The sequence below is a fragment of the Paralichthys olivaceus genome, chromosome 7 (assembly GCF_024713975.1).
Source record: "Paralichthys olivaceus isolate ysfri-2021 chromosome 7, ASM2471397v2, whole genome shotgun sequence".
In the NCBI taxonomy this organism is placed as follows: domain Eukaryota; kingdom Metazoa; phylum Chordata; class Actinopteri; order Pleuronectiformes; family Paralichthyidae; genus Paralichthys; species Paralichthys olivaceus.
This window is the reverse complement of record NC_091099.1, coordinates 21,529,049-21,551,293: the sequence shown is the minus strand read 5'-3', so window position 1 is coordinate 21,551,293 and position 22,245 is coordinate 21,529,049. Positions and strand designations below refer to the sequence as shown.

The following is a 22,245-nucleotide window of genomic DNA, read 5'->3' as shown; positions in this document are numbered from 1 at the left end:
AGAGTGTTGCAATTATTGTCGATTAGAAAGCACTCAGACATTTTTTTTATGACTGTATTATGTCCTGCGGAGGCCACATTTCCTTTTTAATAACTACATTTATATAATCATTAGTTATTTTTTGTTTTTATATAATGATATATTTTGGCAGATTTTGAAACTATAATAATCTAAAGGGTCAGGTTGTGGTTGCAGTCTATTCTGTTAGCAATTTATTCATTACTTTGAGGTACTCTGGTACAACACCTTACAGTATTTGAGTTGATGCCACCCACTTACAATAAACATATTGCTTCTTTATATGCATTGGCCTGTAAATACTGGGTGATGTTTAAATTGATGCACACCTGTGTTTGCTACCTGTGTTTGTTTTTACTACAGTGAGCCTTCATTTTGTGGACAATTTCACTGACTGGACTTTACTAATGTAAGGTTGATATTACCAGCTCTTTTAGGCTTATTCCAAATATTTCAGTTGACACAGAGATGTCAGAGCAGAAATACAAGAGACATGTTTCATATTATATATAAATGTGTTCATGTTACATTTGTCTGTTAACATTAACATGCTTTTCTCAGTAATGTCTCTTATTCTCAAAAATTATTCACTAGCCTGTATGAGATCATTACAGAAATATTGTTTTTGTCATAATATCATAAATGTCATTTTTGTTATCAGCATCAAAAATCCACTGTTGGTTTGACTCTTTTCTTTTCTTTGTTTAAAATAAGCTTTATATCTTTGTAATAAAACCTGGAAATGTGGCGATGTCAAGATTTATCTTTAAATATCCCTTTATGACTTTCCCTTTATGACTTGAGAGAAAATGTTCAATATCACTCGCAAGGATTTCTAATAATGCAGTCGTGAGTTGCAACAGCCATTTTTATTCAAGCAAGAATTCAGTGGCATTGAACTGATTAAAGCCACAGTCGTGCCATCCATCTCCCAAGGCCTCTGTATGTACCATTTCACACCTCGCCACTACCACCTTTTCACATGTATCACAAAAAAAGAAAATAAGCAATAAAACAACTCCCCTGCCTCAGCCTGGGGGTTATTTCTCTCTCTCTTTTTAAATGCATACTCATTTTCTTACTTTCTTCCAAATACTTGGTTGTAGAATGTCCGTGAAGGTGACCCCCCCTACACACCAACACCACACCGCAGTTCTTGATGTATGGCTCTTAAATGTTCAGACTCTTGTATAAAACAGCCTAAGGGAGGAGACTTCAGTTTACTCATTTAGGATTTATCTCCTCTAATGGCACGGGCTCAGACAAAAGCACTGTCTCATATGTCCTTTATCAAAAACCAGAGGTGCACATGAGCCAGCCAAAGCTCGGAGTCTGATTGTGTCTCTGCATATAACAAAACAAAAGGTTTCTTTCCGTCGCTCTCCACAGCAAAGTGAGAAAAGGAAGATTAAACATCCTTAATCACCAGTGACGGGTCTGCAGTGTATCACTATAAGGTCTTCCCTCTCATCCTCTGTTTGGATGGTTAGCGTATTATGGCTCTTGTTTTAATGAGGCCTGACCCAGACTTTCATCTGTCGACTTTCAGCACTAAAATGTAGAGTGGACCCACAACAACCAGGCAATTGAAATTCATATGGTGCCTTTCTTGCGCTGGCAAACGGTGACTCAGGATCTCCGCTCAACTCAATTGGACATCCAGATTGTTTATGCAAGCAAAATGGAGTCTGTTGAGGCATTCAAACCGACTGTAAATGAATTGTCCGAAGGCCACGGTCTGCTGGGGTATCACTCCAAATGGCTTTCTGTTGGTAAAACAGGCACAAACCTTGACACACACAAACAAAAAATATATTTTTTATTTTTGTAGCTGAGCTTCTACACAGGACGTGAATCGATCAAAAGCAAAAACAATCCTGGACATTTTGAGCTTGCAGGGTGTGTGATTCCTGCGTTTGGCATGCAGTATTTATATTGTTTTCCTTTTCTGAGTATCACTTCACCAAAACAACCTTAACATGTCAATGCTTTTCCCTCCACAACGTAGAGAGAGAAGCGCAGGCTTGGCCGACCCCACCATGGCTCCAGTGCATAGATAGGGGAGCTTAATCCATGTCCTCTGAGAGATCGCCCAGAAAGATGAAGCCTTAATTAGCCAGATAAAGCCCCACATAATGACGCTATTGATACAGACTGGGAAATGAGGACTAAGCAGAAGAAAAAAAAACAAATACTTCTGTATATATGGCTGAGATTGGCTTAGGAGACAGTTAGCAAAGTAACTGCTGAAAAAAAAAATTGGACAGTTCACTCTCACTCTCAACTCCAGCAAGGGAGTTTTGTCTCATCTCTGTGCACAATCCACCTGCTCCAAATTCTCTCATAAGTAGCTTAGAGGAAAAACGCTGACCTTCATATAATCAAAGATTACGTGCAGGAAAACAACAACAGTTTTTGGAGTACTTAAGCAACAGCACTCATGGGAGGTTCGAGCAATTAAAGGCAAAATTACTTGTCTAAGCTGTCCTTGTATCCTCCCCATTCCCTATCTTAGGCTCCCCGTAGTATGAGAGGAGGTCATAACGATAGTGAAAAGAAGAGAATCACATCTCACTGGCTCTGCTAATCCGCCGAGTACTAGAGGAAGCAGAATCTCACTTTTAGAAAGGCAATCTAGGTATTTCACATGCTGCACATGGATCAGGGATAAGGTGACCCTGTGAAGTATTACCAGATGACTTTAGGGTGGCAGAGACACTGCAAATCCCTTGTCAACACTTGTGCACCCTCTAAGAAATCATTACAGAAAAAAGAGCGTTAAAATGTTGCTCCTTTCGGTTTGGAATCCTTAAAGCATTTCTGATATAACAGATTTAAAATGGTATGTTTTGATAAGCTCATATACAGCATGTGTGAATTAATATCTCCTAACACTAGAAAACCCTCTTTATATTCTTATTAAAACTGCTATCAAAGCTCGTCCGACGTCAGTCTGCAGAGAAAGGCAGTGAGATCTGCTCTGCCACTTGTGCCTTAATTAAGGAGAACAACTCCTTTTTTCTCTTTTTCTCACAAAGCACTGCGTCATTACTGACAGGCCGACACATTTTAGAAATTTCATCTTTGTAGTCTTGTCATGTTAGCTCCGCTGTGATGTAACTTGTATGACATTTACAGAGACCTACGCTGGCAGAGCTGAAAGACTGCAGAATGAGCTGAAGCATGTTTCTTGGTTTTAAAAATAAGTGTTTAATCACCCAGACTGCACAGATTCTTATTTATAGTGTTGGCCGACAGATGAAATAACAGAAATGGTGGATTAACAAACACCATCCTGCTTAGATGAAAGCTATCCCGAATCTAAACAGAGACCAGACGATAAACAGATGCACTGCAGTAGTCTAATTTTAGTAACATTTAAATGCTGCACTCAGAATTAAATAGGTCTATTAATCGATGAGTCATTCAACACAAAATCAATTAATAACTATATTCATAATCAAACTATTGTTTATAAGTATTTATCAAGCAAAATGTTTCCTGTGTTTAGATTGTTGGCCAGAACAAGATGGATGACAACACTCAAGACTGTGGGAAACTGTTCTCTATCTCAAGAGATGAATGTCACATTTTGTTTGAATGTAACAATGTCAGCATTAGGAATTATAGAGAAAAGTATTTAACAAATATTATCAAAACAGCTATCATCTATGTCTATTTAAGGTGGACCGTTATCTACTGTTGTCTACAATACAATATTCAGCAGCGGGTAAAGCAGATGATAAAAAAATAAGTGCATGCTGTAAAGGGGCTGAGGCTGAGGGACGAGCCATGGAAAATGAAAAAGACAACACATATTTTTCTTACTGTTTGACTCATTATTGCCAACATGGCAGGTACAAGCACAAAGAAATGCGGAAGATCTGAATTATTTATATGAAATTTGCATATCTACCACATGTTTAAGACAAGGGTGAGAAGGGATCCTATTTATACTCTTGTGTTTTTGTGCAGGAAAAGCTTTGCCAATTTACAGAATCAATGCACAGTGAGACCTATTATATACATATATATATACTCATTTTGTCATCGTAATGACTTTTGTCCACCTTTGCACCTTGGGAGAGAGTCCCCTGCTAAATCAGTTATGAGATGGAAGGGTAAACGCATCCTCTCGGCCCACATCGCCGCTCTGCAGACCTGATCTCTCTCTCCCCCCTCTCTCTATTCCCACAGGTTCCCAAACTACTTTGCACTTCTGTGGCAGAGCGTCACTCGCCAGTGTCCAACAAGGTCAAATGCCATTTCATTTTCTCGCCTTTGATCGCTGGCTGGCTCTTTCATCACTCTCACCCTCCACACCCACCCACATGCCACCACCACCACCACCACCAGCACCTTTTCACTGGTTAAACTGCCCTCACCCATCTCCATTGGATGTGACTGGCAGTAACCGAAGTCAAAACAAATGTCTATCCAGAGGTAATAAGAAAAGTAATCGATCTCCAGCATGTGAAGTCAGAGCTACACTTTGCTTTTAGACCAGATAAAAAAAATAATCAGAGTGGACCGAGGTGTGGATTTAGTTGTGGCAAACATTAATCTCAAAGTCGTCTGCCGCACTTGAAAAAAGCTCCCTGCATTCTCTTCTCACTAAATGACAATCTCCATCTGGGCTCTCTGAGTAATCAACCTGTACTGTGTAGCTCAACTCAGAGAGGAGGATGTGTTTTTGCTGCCGTGCAAAGTTCCATCAAACAAACCACATATTTCAGATCAAATCTATCACATCTGTACCACAGCACTTCAGCATGCTGCTGTATATGAAACAGAAGTTATTTAGGTGTTTAATATGGTGGACAAGTAATAACAACATCCCTGGTTTGGGTCTGACTAGGAATTGATATATTGTCTTCATCATCTTCTACATACAGCATTTTATGACTGGATATCTCAGGTAAAAGATGATGGTTATTGAAACAGTGTGTTACACATTTCAACATGTATTCCCAATAACAAGTTTAAATTTCACTTCGGAGATCATGTTTTTTTGTTTACAGCACATCAACACTGGTGTCGGTTAAGCTCTTGAATCTCGTTTTCTTTCCAAGTTGACATCTTCTACATTTATGACACCTCATTTTAATCCTGAGATATTTATATTCTTTTTGTTTTTTAAATTTTTGCATCTGTCAACCCACCATACTCCCTCACGGTGAAACCTCTGGAGAATCTCCTGCTGTGTTCTCACATGGGCTCACTCAGACATTATGTGGAGGCTTTACTGGGGAGCTGTCAGGAGAAACTCCGCAGAATGTCCGTAGCAACTGACATGGAATTTTGCACTCTCACATAAGGAGATTATCCAGAGTTCAGTTCATCCCTGAAAGCAGCTTCAATATCTTAATATTAACAGTGGTAATATATATTGAATTTAAAGAGTCAACACATTTTGACCTGGCCTAAATCGTGATGTATCTCAGAAAACATCCTATTTCACTGTGAGGGTGCAGCGATCACTCATGTGAAATAATTTAAGGTGTTGATGAATAATTACATGTTAGGTTGAAGATTTATTATATTTTTCAATGATCAATCATCAATCTTTTAGCTGTTTATAAGTGATAATGATATATTTAGATTGAGACTTGCTGAATATGGATTTGACAGTCTTGAGAGTTTGCGGTTTCGGCTTGTTTTCACCTCATTAAATTGAACACTCTGGGCTTTTAGCTGCTGGTTGGACTAATTAAGCAATTTTGACACATTGCTTTGGCTAAGGAAACTTGTGCTGGGGATTTGTCATTATTTTTGAAAGTGTTGTTGAGCAAACAACGATGTTTGGGAGGAAAAAATTATCCATGATTAAAAAAGTTATTAGTTCGGCTCTGATTTATTCTGAATTTCTCAGTGTGATTTCTCAGTGCTTCATTTTGGACATGTTTTCCACTAAATGGAAATGCACATGACAAAATGGAAACGGCCTCTGCCTTGTGGATATGATGGCACATCCCAGCTGTCGTTAACGGGTATTCCATTTCTGAGACAGACGAGTCCAAGAATATCAAAAGAGTATGGTACTTATGCTCCAAAGCAGATTAGGATAATTACACTAGGATAATTAAAGTATTCTTTCAAAGCATTTTTTTAAGATATGAGTAAGCTCTGTTTCAGGTCTAACCATTGGTGCGATTACTGCTGCTTCTTCATGTCGAGCAAACTAACATCTCCCTCATGCCACCCAGGCTGGTCGATAACCTGAAATCCGACCTCGTTTCCACCATGCACTTTTGCTCTCCTCCATCAACAGTATTAGTGGGTCTTTATTACATTGTTCTGTCATTCCTCGCTCTCTCTCTCTGTATTGACAGCGAGTGGGTGAAAAGGAAGCCAGAGTGAGAGAGAGCGAAAAAGCCAGACAGAGAGCGACAGAGAGAGAGAGAGAGAGAGAGAGAGAGAGCTTTCAGGAAAGTTAAACAGAGGGAGTGAGAGCAACCAAAGAGCCCGCCAAAGAGATTGGGAAAGTGAGCTTTTATGGGACTAAAAGCCTGCTGCCGATGCCCCTGTTGTCTTGAATCACATGATAAATGGCACCAGACTGTCAATGGATGAAAATGCAACTTCACTGATCTGACAAAAGGAGGGGATAATGACCACATTCAAATATTTGAATTATCAGAGAGTGCTTTAATCCAAGTATCACGGAGGGTGGCCTTTGTGCACTTTACTGTGGAAGCACTTGAACAGGGGTGTCCATGTTTTTAATGAATTGGATTAGTTGATGGCCCTTTTGAAAAAGCAGCACAAGTTCCGCGACATGTTCATATCTATTCAAAATTAATTAGCTTAGTGTGAACTGTTTCCACATCATGGAAAATCTAAACTAAAATTGAGTTTGTTTTTTTTTTATGACACATTTATATATTTTAAGCTGCAGCGACTTTGAAAGGAGAGGAAACCTGAAGCAGATCGGATGTAAATGACAACTTCACTCCTAAGTAGCTCCTCGGTCAGCCTACTATCCAGAGAGGAGAGGGTTGAGAGCACTAATATTGTTTCTAAACATCGAACTCACTGAACTCTGAATCTCAACAGGGTGTTTTAACAGCCATTACATCAGGGAGATGGGGCACAACACAAATCTTGCTCCCATTTGTGGAAAATATCACACGCTCCATTTAAGTGTGGCTGTGTAAGTGGAGCTGCTGTTGTATTTCCAGTGGCCACTGAATAGTAGAGTTTGAAAAGATGCTTTCAGTGGAGCAGTTGCAATATATGTCATTTTGCTGCACAATGCTAATCATCACGGCTGCAAACAATTTGCTCAGAATCTAGTCATAAATGCGAGTATCCAATGAGACAATAGATGTCTATTGTCTGCAGATGGAAAGGAAGGGAAGTCATCGTAAATAACAATAGATATATAATTCACACCAAAATACACCAAATTTGGTTTTGTGCAGCTTTGTGTCGAGTTTATATTCTTGAAATATAATCATCCCCAAGAATACATTACTAAGTATATGGCTATCAGCAGCAAACAAGAGCAATTACAGAGAGCATTTTGCCTGTTGGAACGTATGTGTCCATCACACAATCATGTAAAAGAGGGATCTCTACGTTTAAGTCTGCTTGGCAACAGGGGCACCGGCAAAGGCATTGATTATTCCCTCTGCTGTGAATACAAATGTCTCCTCCAGGGTGTTGGAGAGGAGCCTTAGTAAGCACAATAACCCCCCCCCCCCAACCCTTGACCCATAACCTCGTCCACCATCAATGCCTTTTTTAATGATGCATCCTCCAAGGGACTCCGAGTGGTTTATAGCAGCAGGTTATTTCAGGCCTGACAATGATTAGGAGTTTGCATCTAATTAATGTAAATGCTTTGCAATATAATTTTATTGAAAGTTGAAGGTGAGTGAGTTCAAGAGATCATCAAAATGCGAGAAGTGGTCAAGCCTTTTTTGAAAAATATATGGATGCATTTGCGTGTGGGTTGAATAGGGGGTTAAAAACGTGGATGAACAGGACTCTCGCTCTTCTTTGTGGATATCTTTATTTTTTCTACACAGGCATAAAATGTGCGATTGCTCCCTCAGGCCACCTTTGCAGAAATTCCCCAAAGACTTCTTTTTCACAGCACTGTGAAGCAGATCAGAATAAGCTGAATCCTTTAAAGGTGAATGAACCCTACAGGCTAACGTGAAAGCATTTCAAACAGGCCTCTGACAACTACTGTGCAGTGACATTTCACTCTAACAATTCAGTCAAATACTAAAATGGTTGTCATCATAATTGGTCATTCTTTTTTTAATGGCTGTGTTTAGTTAGAATGAGTCGTGGAAATATAGCTAATCATAAGCACAATCACAGATTTTTCTCTGGCGGTTCCAGGCTACGTCTACATATTAATTATATGGTTTTGGCAGCTTTGTGGCCAGTATCGTTGATGGGATAAATACATGCTAACCTATTTCGTATGAATTCTGGATTAGTGTATACAATAATTATGTTAATGTGTCCAACATCATGAGATTTTGAGCAATGTGATCAACAATTCCCCTAATTTGATTTCAGAAATGAGCCACTGTCCCTCTAATGAAGGTAAAGTAGAGGGTAACACACAGGTTTACTGCCTGCACGTGTGTTTATATATTTTAGCATGTACTGTTGAAACCCTGGATAAAATCATATATATTCGAATGAGTTTAGTTGAAGCAGCATGACGTGTCTGGTGCCTAAAACATGAGCCTCTTTTGATTATTGGTCACCCAGAAGCCTGCACACCGTTAAGCTGTTCCCACTGTGAGAGCAATAAATGACAAAGATTTGGAGCATGCACACAGCTGCAAATAACAAAACCTCATCTTTTTGGGCAACGTGAAAATCATTTGCTACAGTGCTTCAGATGTCATACTCATTTTGAAACAAGTAAAATGAATATTAGTTGATAATATTATGGAGCTGTGTTGAATGCCTGTGCCACAGTGACTAGGACAATTAAACAATAGGTGGCACAGACCCTGCTCTAAGGGAGTGCAGGGCTGAAACTGTAAAAGACGGGCCTTATGACTTTTCAACAATTGCTGCTGCTGTTCTTCCTCCTTATCTAATTCAAAAGACATCTACCAAGGACAACATAGACTTATGAACAACCGCCACACTACCCCTGCCAATCAAACAGCTACTACAGGCCTTTTACAAACACGCCATCCAGCCTCGGGCACTGACGTATCAAGGCAGTGGCATCACGTAGAATGGCAGTCGGGTCTTATGAAAACAACTTAATTGCCGTCCCGCGTGGAAACTCTCAGCACTGTGTCATCGTAGCATTATGTAGGCATCATGGCCTCGCAACTGGGAGCTAATAAACACCTTGTCATTGCAGTAGGTGTCAGCTTTACACCCTGGATGACTGTCTCCAAGAGACATGCTAACACGTCATAAGACAGCATTGGCCTGCTCACTAAGACTATTGGTCATTTAGTGTGTGATCAGTCATCATGCAGCAGCGTCATTGTTCACACCATCGCCGCCCACTCTGTCTCGGTTGCTCCTCTGCCCCTGTCACGCCGACAAAACTGAGGCTGATTTCTTTCATGAATAATTTAAAGGACGCACGAAACGCGTATTGTTGTCTCGTTGGTGTGCTTCTCCATTCTTCTGATATGTGATTAAATTACCAACATGCCAAGATGTGATCATTCCATAAATTCCCTGATATATAATGCTGTTATCAGGAGCAGGATTTTCCTGACATCTGATACTCTATTATATTGGCCACTATGTAGAGGTTTGACTTATTGCAAACATTGATCAACGTGTTGTAATTCAATACAGCATGTCAACAGCAGCATAATGTTGTGGGGGGAGAAGGGTGGTGGTGGTGCTCTTGGCTACATATGTCCTATAGCCTTCTGCAGGGCAAAGAGGTGATCCTATTGGCAGCTCATGGATGGTCAAGGTCAGCGGCCGCATATTTGCTTAATGAACGCGGCCAGAGGAGTCTGGACAGAGCGGATCGCGCTCTTCAGCAGCCTGCTTTCCCAAGACGGAAACGATTGAGTCTGCAGCATCCCATTCATCAACTGGATCAACCTGGAAAAAGCAGGATTTCAATCCTGGGAGTGAAATGAATTAAACGTGCCTTCAAGAATGTTGTGACACCTTGGTGAACTATATGGAGAAACATTCCATGTGATAATATCACTCTAAAATCACTACTGATATCAAAATCACACTTAGAGAGGAAATGGAAAAGGTATTGTTTGGTAAAAAGAGCACACAACACTGAGGGAAAACACAAAACAAAGGATAGGCGATAATGCCCCTATAAACCCCCCCCTCGTGCCACACCCTTGCTCCTGTATCTGCGTGACATCTCAGAGTGTATCAGCCATCTATCATCTTGGATTGTGGGTCCAGATAGGGCTGGAGAGGCTGTTCTGCTGCTGCTGCTCCAACTACAGGAGGCTGCTCCTGCTGTATCTGGCTGTCCGCTCCCTCCGGCTATTTATAACCAATACAGCTACAGCACTTTATGAATGTCCGCAGGCACAGCATCACAGAGTCTTCTGATACTCTGCCGCAACTGTGTTTTTGGTGTGTCATTATAAGAGCCAGTGCTGGACAATATGGGGCGAGAAAAAGGGAAAAAAAAGAAGAAGAAATTATCAGGGGAGGGTACTGTCATATTCTGTGCAAATGCCGCCTTGAATAACAAACAACAGACGGTGTGTGGCACCCACCAACACACACATTTCACCCTGTGTCCTGTGTAGTGTCAGTGTGGGATCCCATGACTACTGCCTTGTTGAAAACAAGAATCCCCAAGTCGTTTTGTGAGGAATCAATAAAAATGCACAACTCCTTTGCAGCAGAAGCCCTGGCTAGCTTTTTTTTGTTTTGTTTTATGCACATACACAGCCCATTTAGCAGATAGCCATCTTTTGAAGATGAATAAAATGGCATGCGGGGAGGACCTGCCTCACACTTCCACACAATGAGGAATGGTATCTCAGCCCAGTGCGCCTACGTGGCCAAATAAAGGCTAGATTAAGATAACATTTTTCAATTCAACCCCCCTCCACCTCCAACACACACACACACACATTTGGGACAATTAAATTTGATTAATGGCTTAAGCCTTCATCCTCTCAGACAGGCACACACACACACACACACACACAGAGACAGACACACACATGAATGACCAGAAAAGATGATTGTATAGTCTGAAGGTTCATCGATAACAAATCTATAAATTAATTTGGAGAATCTGCGAGGATGAGATGCGTTTTTTACCTGCAGAGGACGCGCCTAACCACACTCAAAGAACCCGCTCTTGCTTTCCTGCCCTGACAACCAATACTGCCAGATGATCACCGCGGACTTACAGGAATATTTGATCCGATTTGACATCGGGATGTGTCCCGTGTTTATATTTGCTGGAGTAAAGTCTCTGTTGTTAAGTGGCACATTATGAAGTCACACATTTGAGGGATGTTTTTCTTCCAAGTAGCACGGAGAGATCATGTTTTAGCTGCATTCCATCAAAAAGCTTGGCCCACATTAAACTGCGGCTACATTACGCACGAACACCGTGGGACAAATAAAAGAAAGACCCATCTTTGTGCCATCTGAATCAGACACTCACCTGCTGTAGCCTTCACTGCTTCCAAGCATCCTTTCGCATTTCTTCCCGACGGCAACTCCCAGCCACCAAGACGCAAATTGAGACGCACTATCTCAAGTCCATCGCCTTGAAAGACAGCTCTCGAAAAAGGGGGGAAACGACGCAGCCAGTTGTTTCTATGCAGATTCCCAACGATTTCAAAAGGTCGTGTTACGGTGACAGCTGTGGTTTAAACAGGCAAACCATCAACGCAAACACACACGGACACACGCACGCACACGCAAAGCGCGATGCTCCTTCGGTGGGTAATGGGACTCCCTGTGCGCCCCGGACTCGTCCGAGGATGAGAGTAAAGAGCCGGAGAATAAAGACGGAATGCAAATGGCAGGTGGAGAGAGAACAACTCCCACGCACCCGCTCCCCGATGCAAGCGCACAGCTCTTGATGCAGTCTCTCGATCCACAGCCTCACGCTCTCTCTCAGCACTGAGGCAGGAGGAAGAGGCGCACACAATCCGCCTGCTGGAGGGAGGGACGGAGATGATCGGCGGAACGCACTCTGCCCGGTGTCCTACTCAGCTGTGTGTGTGTGTGTGTGTGTGTGTGCGCGCAGTTCTGTGCCTGTATGAGTCCGATCACCATACGCAAGCAGTCTGCTCATTTGCGGGCGTGTGTGTTTAGATTCTGCGCGTTTTGAGAAGCAGCCTTATCTGTCCAGATTTGTCTGCCAAGATCCCAGCCTCCCCTCCCGAGCACACGCGTTTACGCGCACGCAGACGCACGAAGACACCCACATATGACACGTCTACTGAGGGTGTAGGGAATAAATAAATGAAATAACTCACAGTACCACCACAACATGCACATGTTCAAATGTTTCACATGGAAGATGCTGGCAAACAGGAATGAAAATCAGATTTAAGGCTGGAGTGGAGACAGTGGTGAGGAGGCACCAGAAAGTAGCAGTTCCTCTTTTGAGGGCCTGATGGCACTGTGGGCTTCATATACTGCAGACACGCACACACACGCACGCACACACAGACGAGGGGTACAGTTACAACACACAGTTTCTTCCAGGAGGCTGGTATCAGTGTATATGTTATCTGATACATATCTGATCCTTCCTCCATCCTCTGTGACTTCAAATTTTGTCTCAATCAGTCAGAGCTTGAAGCATAACTATTTCATTGCTGCACACTATTGTATTGTTGAATCTGTTATTGTGTCAACATCTTTAATGTGATGCCACAGTGAAATATGTGTGTTCTTCAGTATGATGAAGGGAACTCTGCTTCACCCGATCTCTTTAAATGATCCAGGATCAATTCACGATCAGCTTTAATGCATCTCAAGTCGATTTAAGCAGCCGAATGATAGAATTAATTTGCAATCGCTGCCCATGTTACACATTGATTATAAGGTTGTGATGGATTCCTTGTGGTGGTGGTGTTTGTCAACACTACAGCCTCTGCTGGACTGTGAGAGGCCTGGTTACTCATTAGTGAGTCTCCTGCATGTTGTGAGGGATGAGTGGAATTTGGTCTCAGTTGTTACACAAGAATTCAATGGAAGCTATAGATACCATTCTCTAAAGGCCAACATAATTAAATGCAAAACTATTTTATTTGTTGAAGGTATTATTATTCATTAAGTCTGTAAAGTTGTAAAGATAAGTTCCATCAGGTTTTATCATTTCACACAATTTCACACAAATACAACACTGTTAATGTTTAAAACCATCATGGATATTGTTATTATGTCCATGAACAGTCCCTAATGGCAAAAGAGTGCATACGTCCACCAAGGCCCAACAGTTCTCTTATGAAACCACATTTAACTTAGATCCAGATTTTTATTTGGATCTGCACCAAATTTCACATACTCTTAAATATGAGCACCTTTAACATGTCAGATTAAAAAAATAATAACAATAATTCCTGGATCCGGATCCAGACAAGTGCATTGTATCCTGGTAACTAACGAACGGACAAACAAACATCACTTCCTTGTTGGAGGTAAACAGAGATTTATAATGTTCCCAAAGGTAGCCAGAAAAACATAGAGCAGAGTGAAACAAAAGAACTTAAGAGCTTTGCGCTGAATCAACAGCTGCCTCTGGCTGTGTCTAAAACCATTTCCTTGTTTACCCATTCGCTCCTCCCTAACAGACACATAGTTTACTCTCCAGTGAGCAGTGAAGTGAGATTTCAGATCATCATCCACCAACTGTACACACTTACATTACATTTATTAGCATTTAATTAGCAATTTCATTTGTCACTATCAGGTGTAATATGCAGTGTATTGCATAGTATGATTGGTAAAAAAAAAAAAAAAGTTATATTACATTCTGAGAACACTGAATGTTTGTGCTTTTGAGGCTAAATTAATGCAGGGACATGCGTGCATTCGATCTGAATGGATTAGTTACCTCTAACCTGTAATTAATTCAAAGTATTAGTAATTCAAATATGTAAGTTAACGTGAGCTGAATATGATGAAAGCTGGAGAAGGAATGGTACATTTGTCTCACCTCGTCTAACTCATCACGTGTATGTTTCCGTGAAGTTTTCCCTCTGAGCGCACAACAGAGGAAATGCCACAAAAGTATTTGTCTGGCAGTTTTAAAATGCGTCTCTGTCCTCCTCACATCCTCCAGCGTCTCAGAGACCCTCCGAGCAACTTAAACCACTCAGGCATCACAGCTACATGTGAATGTCATCAGCATCAGTTCACGCATGGCCAGGGCACCCTTGCCATGAGTACATGGTATTTTCTCTGTATTTTACAGCTGTTTTCTACTGGCTGGCTGTGAAACCACTCCTTCAGGGCGGGATGCAGGCTCTTTCTTTCCAGATCAGTTCACTCACACTGACCAGATCCAAACTCAGATACAAGGGTAACTCAACTGCTAGTTCAAGCTACTCACTTGACATTACATTTCTTCATGAACGCTTATGAATTCAATTTAAAATAATTGTTTACTGTTGCATGTCAACATGTTTGTCTATGTGCTTATGTGACACAATCATCAGCTCAATCCTTTTGATGTTTTAAACCCAATAACCATCCACGATCCATATGTGAGTAGCCCTCATTGAAATAGTGCAGCTGGTTGAAAAAACCCACAGAGAATGAGATTTAAAAAATAGCTTTGACAGGATGCACTTCATAGGGAGGGAGGAGAGAGGGAGGGGAAATTTCTGGTCTGTAGCGCTGCCTGCCTCGTCTCCATCCTCGCTGCCCCACTAAGAGCTGCAAACAACAACAGAGGTAACAATGGATACCTAGTGACGGCATGGGCTTTTAAAGCATCCCATCAATAATTAATTTGTTCTGCTGTGTTCCTCAATGCTGGCACGCACGCTTGTCCTTAATCTTTTGTTATACTGGATGTGAGGGGTGCCTGTCACACAGACACTATGAAATAAATGGCTCAACAATGAATAACCATTTTGTTATTGCGATCAAATCAGTGACCCTGTTGGGTGAATGCTTTTGCAATTCCCTGCAAAACTGTCATTCTAACTCTATTGATTGGGCTCGCTCTATAATAAGCACTACTCCTATGCTGATATTAATACACTGCCACATAATGACAGGACAGCGGCAGAGTTGGAATACAGACTAACTTTTCAACCAAATTCATGCAACATTTCTGCGAGAAGAGCTCCTACTCCAGCTTAATTCATTGTCCTCCTTGTGCCAAATTAAAGGTCCAGTGTGTAAGATTTAGGTGAAAGGGATCTATTGGCAGAAATTTAATGTAGAATAATCCTCATGATGTTTTCACTAGTTCATTTCATCTAAATTGTATGAATTTTTACCCCAGAAAAGGCCCTTTATATTCAAATTATATATATTTACATAGAGGGGACACTCTCTAATGAGGCCGCCATGTTTTTGACATTAGTCCAGACTGGACAAACTAAACACCTTTTGAGTTTTTATGACAACTGAAGCTACCACAGGTTCTTTTTCATGTTTGGAAGGGGAGGGTGCAGTGAGGGGGTGTTCAGCTGCAACATGCAGTTTCAACACTAGATATCACTAAATTCTACACACTGTACCTTTAAATTCTGGTGTTCGGGGTGAAAGTTTGTTGCCCAAAGGAGGTGACAAAATGGAAATTTAAGAGTGAAATATATGTGAAGTGAAAGCAGAGTTCACCTGTGTACCCCTATATGATATCTTTTGGAATAAAACATGACGGATGGGGTCTTACCACGAATTGTATCTATTGTATGAGTGCAGGTATTCATGATATTTTTTCTGAGTGAAGTAAAAATCAATAAATCAAAAAAAGACCCAGAGAAACAACAGAAATACAGCCCAGAGAATGTATCGTATGCAGTAATGTATTCAAATCACAGCATCCACTAGAGCATCAACACTCTGCTCCACTCAATCGTACTGTAGTTTATGATATATCTAAAGCATGAATGCAGACATATTGCACACAAAAAATTAAGAGCAGAAGAAAAAGACCAGAGGAGAACGGAGGAGACGTTTCACATGCGCACAAATGAAGTGTGAGTATGAGGAGAAGAGCTGAAGCTGGAGAGCAAGCTGGGGATAATTGAGGTTTTGAGAAAGAGCAAGTCCTGCTCTCAAACTGAAAGACTGTGCTTTTGAATTAAGATGGGAATAAAACCCATATGTTGCCGGCAAATATTTTGTCAGTGAGGGAATTTCTTTCTGTGCAAGGTCCCTTATCAGAGAAGGTTAAAACTTTAGTGGAAAGTCTTTTTTTTTGTTTCAGGTCCAAACAGCAGTTTGCACCATGCTGTGACAGCAGCCCGGCCAAAGCGCTGCAGTTTTACTCCCAGCACATGATTTGGATAGCTCTTGATAAGAGATGAAGTCAGCCAAACCCTCCCACTAAAACCAAAGAAACACTAAATATGATCTGTAGAAAGTAGACCCCCCCCCCCCCTTCAAGCCCTTTAACATCCGAACAAACTGTGTAGTTTTCTCTTTTAGATATTGTCCTGTTTTTTCAGCATGTGAAGCAGGAAGATAGTCTCCACTTTAAACAGTTAAGCACTACTACACAGATTAAATCACATGAACATATATTGAATGACATAATAATTTGTAGCTGTATGACAGGTGACTTATACGCTGTGATTTCAGGAACATGCAGAGCAGCACATTCAAGCAGCAGATCCACAGTCTCATGAATGTCATGTTGTCCTTTTTACAGCAGCACACACAGAAACCCGGAGACATTAGAGCCAAATAATTTACCATCCTGTTCTTAATTTATCCCAGTCAACAAGGACAGGACAGCCTCTGTTACTGCAGCAACAACTCAGACAGGAGGAGAAAAACCCAGATGTGACCGGCTAAATTTGGCCTGCAAGAGTCATGTCAATAGTATTTTTTTCAAGGTCTGTCGGTTTCAGAAATATTAATGCCCATGCATGTCAAAGTCACATTTAGGCAGCTGATACTGGCACAAAAACACAGTGCAGGATTGATATGACATTCTATGGAGGGGCTGTATGTGAGAAACCAAATGTCTGAGTGAGAGGCTCCAGAGTTTCTCCGGATATTCTCCTGCCAGTCCCCTGGTAAAAACTCTGGATAATGTCCAAATGAGCTGATGTGATAACACAGCCGGGGATCTTCCTCAGGATTCCCAACGAACCAATGGAAGTTTTTACCACCAGATGCAAAAGATATACAATTGCAGTGCCACATGTAAGAGACACAGACTAAGATGTCATTTGGTGATAAGGATGGTGGTGTTTATGTGCTGTAAACAAAAACATGTGATCTCTGCAGTGGAAATGATATGTAACATGCTGCCACTTCCTCCTGCACCCCCCCTTTACCTGAACTTAGATTTCTGTGTGGTTGAGAACGTGCCTGAGCGAAGGATTCTCCACTGCGTTGTTCATGTGTGAAAGGTAAACTCTGGAGAAAGTCCAGACCAAATTCTGCTGACATTCTCTGTAATAATTAATAAGGATAGTTGTGTCTCGTAAAGTCAGTTCACATTTACCACACACCCATTCAAAATTGCATGTTATGCAATGTTACATATGGCGAATGAATGCTGAGCTTTGGAAATGTACAAGCTGTTCAAGGTTGGAATGATGCTTTGGTTTATAAAGGAAAAAGACAGATGATGACATCAAACCCATACCTCAGTGTGGTTACGACACCTCCATGTCTATGGACCTTAATTCAAAGCTTAAAAAACAAATAATACATCTTTTACAAAACTCTGGAGTTCAGTCTGAAAATTGATTTTAAAAAGATCTGTTATCCTTGAAATCTGTATCTGGGTATCAAAATGATTTTACAATGTTCTATTGTTCATAGGTTAGATCACTTGACTTTGCACATACCTCCGAATCATTGTCAAAAAAAAACAACAATTCAATCCATCCACCCTCTGCTCCTCGTTGCATTTTAGCCTTCAAATCCTCTGTTTCACCACCATCTCAGTACATGCCTGTCCTTCTGACCTTTTAATTGAATATACTTTAGTGGCACAGGCACTTTTTACAATTCTGAACTGAGCTTGTGCCTCCTTGTGGGTTTCCTGGCAGAAACAGCCTCTTTCTACTTCCACTGTACAGATGTAGGCACACGAACACGCAAAGACTTCCTGCACGACACATCCTTTCATTTTTGTGCGTCAGATCCACCTCACATTATCAGTGAGCACACACACAGGCAACACACTGCTAAATTAATTGGATTGAATTGATTGGAGCCTCATCAGTTTAGCTTTGTGAGAACACTATTGTATTCACAGTTAAAAGCAGCTACACACTTTGTCTCCTCGTGACAAGATAACAAAGGTGTGCTACTTCAGTCATCACATTTCCTTTAGGTTTTTTTAACGTCAACTTCAACACTGGTATTTCTTTCACTGTATTTTATTCCGAAACACACCCACACACGCACGCACACACCTATACACCTGCACGCATATACAGTGACTCACTCATTGTCACTCACTCTCACCCTCGCAGTCACTCATTTGCCCTGGCATGTATTATTATGCTGCTATGTGAAAGGCCTGGTGCAGTGGAAATAGAAAGCAGTGTATTTGCAAGGTTGGAGGGGAAACACTACCCTTAATGGGTTTTGAATTGCCAAGGTCCTGAAACAGCATTATAATACAGGCTTGCAGGCAGCAACCAAATGTGCATGGAATCCGATGTGGCATTACCGACATGTGGTTCTATCCTTGCTAATGCATAACACACACAAATACAGGCTCAAAATCCAACAGTCGTACTCACTAATACCATCCTCTCATTTACTGTAGAGGATATTGTTCAGTGACTGCATAGAGTTTTGGGGATGGTCATTTTGGTTTTGCAATATGCAACATCCTTGTATAAAAGCAATTTAAATGACAGGCAGTTCAAAACCGTATAATGTTGCCAAGGTGTCGTAGCAACGTGGTAATGACAGTCATCAAGACAGTGAAAATCTGCTGGAGTCAGAGGCAGTGCATCAGGGGACAGTCTTTGTGGTGGTTGTAAAGATGACAAAATGTTCTCAATGAGCGGCTAACTACTCTGCATCTAAGTACCCATAATCATAGCAAAAGAGATCATTAAACAGTAGCTTTCACACAATAGTTCTCACACAGGATTGGAAAAAAGTGGCAGTGATAAAGTGACCTATATGACGAGTGCAACACTGGAATTATCAGCTGATACCAGATTGTTAGGTGCACACCGTCCACTGGTCTATCCTGAATTTCAGAGGGATACGAATCGGGCTTATTTACACAAAGTGGAGAAAATTGGTGCCAGCTCCGTTAGGCCAGTAGTCATATGAGCAACACTTTGTCTTCAGTGGGTTAGATTTCCCACAAAACAATCGGCAAGCTCAGCCTCAGCACTGGGCAAGAAAGACTGCAAAGAAAAATGATGCTCCCTCGCCACTTGCACACACTGCTTTGGGCGGACTATCATTCCCATTAAACTAATAACAGTTAGCTTCTTATCTTGCAATGTCTTGGCAAAGTCACTTCCACCCTTGAACAAAACATAGTGCCTTTGAATGCTGGGGCTTAATCTATCACTGAGGCCCAAATGAAAATGCATAATCCTTGCAATTTGCCTTTTTGCATTTCACATCACCACAGATTTCCACTGCAGTTTTAGGACACAAATTCCTCGTTTCAGGGACATTGATGGCGTCCTTCAACTTCCCAAGCAGACACAAGCAAATTATTTTTTCATTTTACTGCTCAAACAACAACAGCGATTTCATTTATAACCGTTATGCAGGATGGAATTCTTCTCACAATGAGTCCCTTGTGTGTTTATTTTGTGAGAATACTTTAAAGCTAAATGTTACCATTTAACATTCTGGCACGAATACTTCCGGCTTAAAACTTGGTGTAAATGTGTAAACCGTTTCGAGTCGAATATGAATGTCAGCTCTTCCAGATACTTGGATGACACCACAGGAGCAGTGTGGAGGCATGCGGGTTTTTTCTGTTTTATTATGTTTGAAACACCAGTTACTTCAATTGTCAACACCTTTTCCCCTAAAACTCCAAAAGTGTTTTGTGGACTCAAACACTTCACCCACCCCTCCATCGGCATAGTGGTGAGCAGATAATGAGTGAATTTCCATTTTTCGGTGAACTATCCCTTTAAGTGTTTGAGCCGGGTAAGTAATCTTTTAAATAAGCTGTAAAAAACATGGCCAGTCAGTCAGAAAGATGTGATGATGACATTATGTCAGCCCAGAAAAATGTTGCAATAATAACATCTTACAACTTCAGTTGTAAATGTCAATATAACCGATCACTTGTTTCTCTAATGGCACATTGCCACAGAATAATTACAGCACCAAGACTACATTTGTGACTCAACCCTGAAGAAAAAGTAGATTTTCTTTTAATTTCATGGGAGATAAGAGGCATTTGTAAGTCCTTTGTAACTTCACCAAGTTTGAAGTGTTGTCATCTGAAAGTCCATCATCAGTAAACTCAACATAAGGATGCCCTGTTTCTCTTTGTGGGTACACAGTGGGTGTTAGTTTTCACTCTGTCTTGAGAAGGACATGTGTCAGTTTATTGAATGAATGACGTTTACGAGCCAGTTCAGTTTCCAACTCAAGCGGCGCTGCCCCAGTCATGTGACAAACATCATGTGACATACCTCACTCTCCACACTCATCTATAATACACACCCACTCTATTAGGCCGTCTATTTATATATATATATATATATAAATATATATATATTTATATATCAGCATCCACCGATGGGGGGGTTGCAAGTATTTGCTCATCACTCCCATCATATCTGTGTAATTGTTGTTCTATTAAGAGTCATTTGAAAGATTAAGGAAGGTTTTAAAAACAATTGAAGGCAATGATTACACAGGGTGAATGTATTGACACAATGCATTTCGGATGTTTTTTTCATAGATGTATAATTAGATGTTGTTAAAAATATACCGACCCAGGTGTAGTCAAATTATTTCAGTGTACAGAGACAACACTTCTTGCAACTGGGTTCATCTGAGTCTTTAAACACATGTCAGATCCTGATAAGATTATTACCTGAAAAAATCCCAGATCAAAATTTTACATTAAGACAGGTTTAAACTAGATATTTCAAAAGTATCTTCTCCACTCATTAGAAACAAAGTTCAAAGCAACTTTTCAATCCGAAGCGGTTGCATCAGCCTCGAGTAATTTAGTAAGTCTGGCAAAATACGGCCAAGTATATCAACAACGGCTGACAGCTCCTGGGGGGAGACTGAAAAGAGCATTGGAACTTTCCAACAGACAGTGATGGAGGGTAAAAGAAGTTGAGGAACGCCATTAAGTGGAATAAGGACTTGTGAAAGCATTACTTAAATCTCAAGGTAGTGTGATTATTTTGACAGGGTTTACAGATGAAAAATGCTTTTTAAGCCTCATTGCCAACAGCCAGCCAAGTACATCTGTACTCTTATAATGTATTTTTGTAATCATATTTTAATCATGTAAGCTCTCATTGAAGGTGGATGGAGGTGCAAATGTACTTCATTTGAATTGCCCTTCACAAATCATTAGACCAACAGAGCTGCTTAGTTTCATGAACCTTGCATATCTACACGCACTGTGGCTGGGTAAAGACAATCCCAATTTTAATGATTATCAAAAAATCTGCTTCCTTGTGCATATGCACGTGTTGCGAATACACAAAGGAAATGACTGGGAAAACTGTGATGACTAAGCCACTCATTAATCAGCTCTAACATCTATGTAGAACTTCATTGATGGAGAATTCAGGCTTCAGGACAAACAGCATTGTAATTGTGCGTTGAAAATATATATTAATCATTAAAGAAATATTTAAGATTTAAGTAAATGCATTGTAGATGCAGGACAAATTCACATGGCTATATGAAAGACTGGTCATACATTTACTGGTCAACAAATGTAGATGCTATTTCATCTTGAAAAGCCATTGGGGTTTTCATTTTGCCAACAAGACAAATATGACAAATGTATTTCCCCATAGACAAACTATTACGAGCAGCACTTTGGCCTGAGACCCCTGCAGATATTCTGCTCATGGCCTCCGCTTCCATTTGTATTTATTTTTTTCATCTGCAGGGCACCATCCATCGTCGGGGCTACTCGCCTGT

At 40.8% G+C, this 22,245-nt stretch overlaps 1 protein-coding gene across 2 annotated transcripts in view; it reads right to left on the bottom strand.

Moving 5' to 3' along the window:
- lingo1a (leucine rich repeat and Ig domain containing 1a) overlaps positions 1-22,245 on the bottom strand; it is a 127,995-nt gene that overhangs the window by 14,901 nt on the left and 90,849 nt on the right. The window contains exon 1 of one of the 2 annotated variants that reach the window (XM_020078519.2): positions 11,636-12,364. The exons of the other annotated variant lie outside the window; for it this stretch is intronic. The gene's annotated coding sequence lies outside the window, so the exon portion shown is untranslated. Of the gene's footprint in view, positions 1-11,635; positions 12,365-22,245 lie in introns of those variants that run through there. 2 annotated transcript variants of the gene reach the window in all.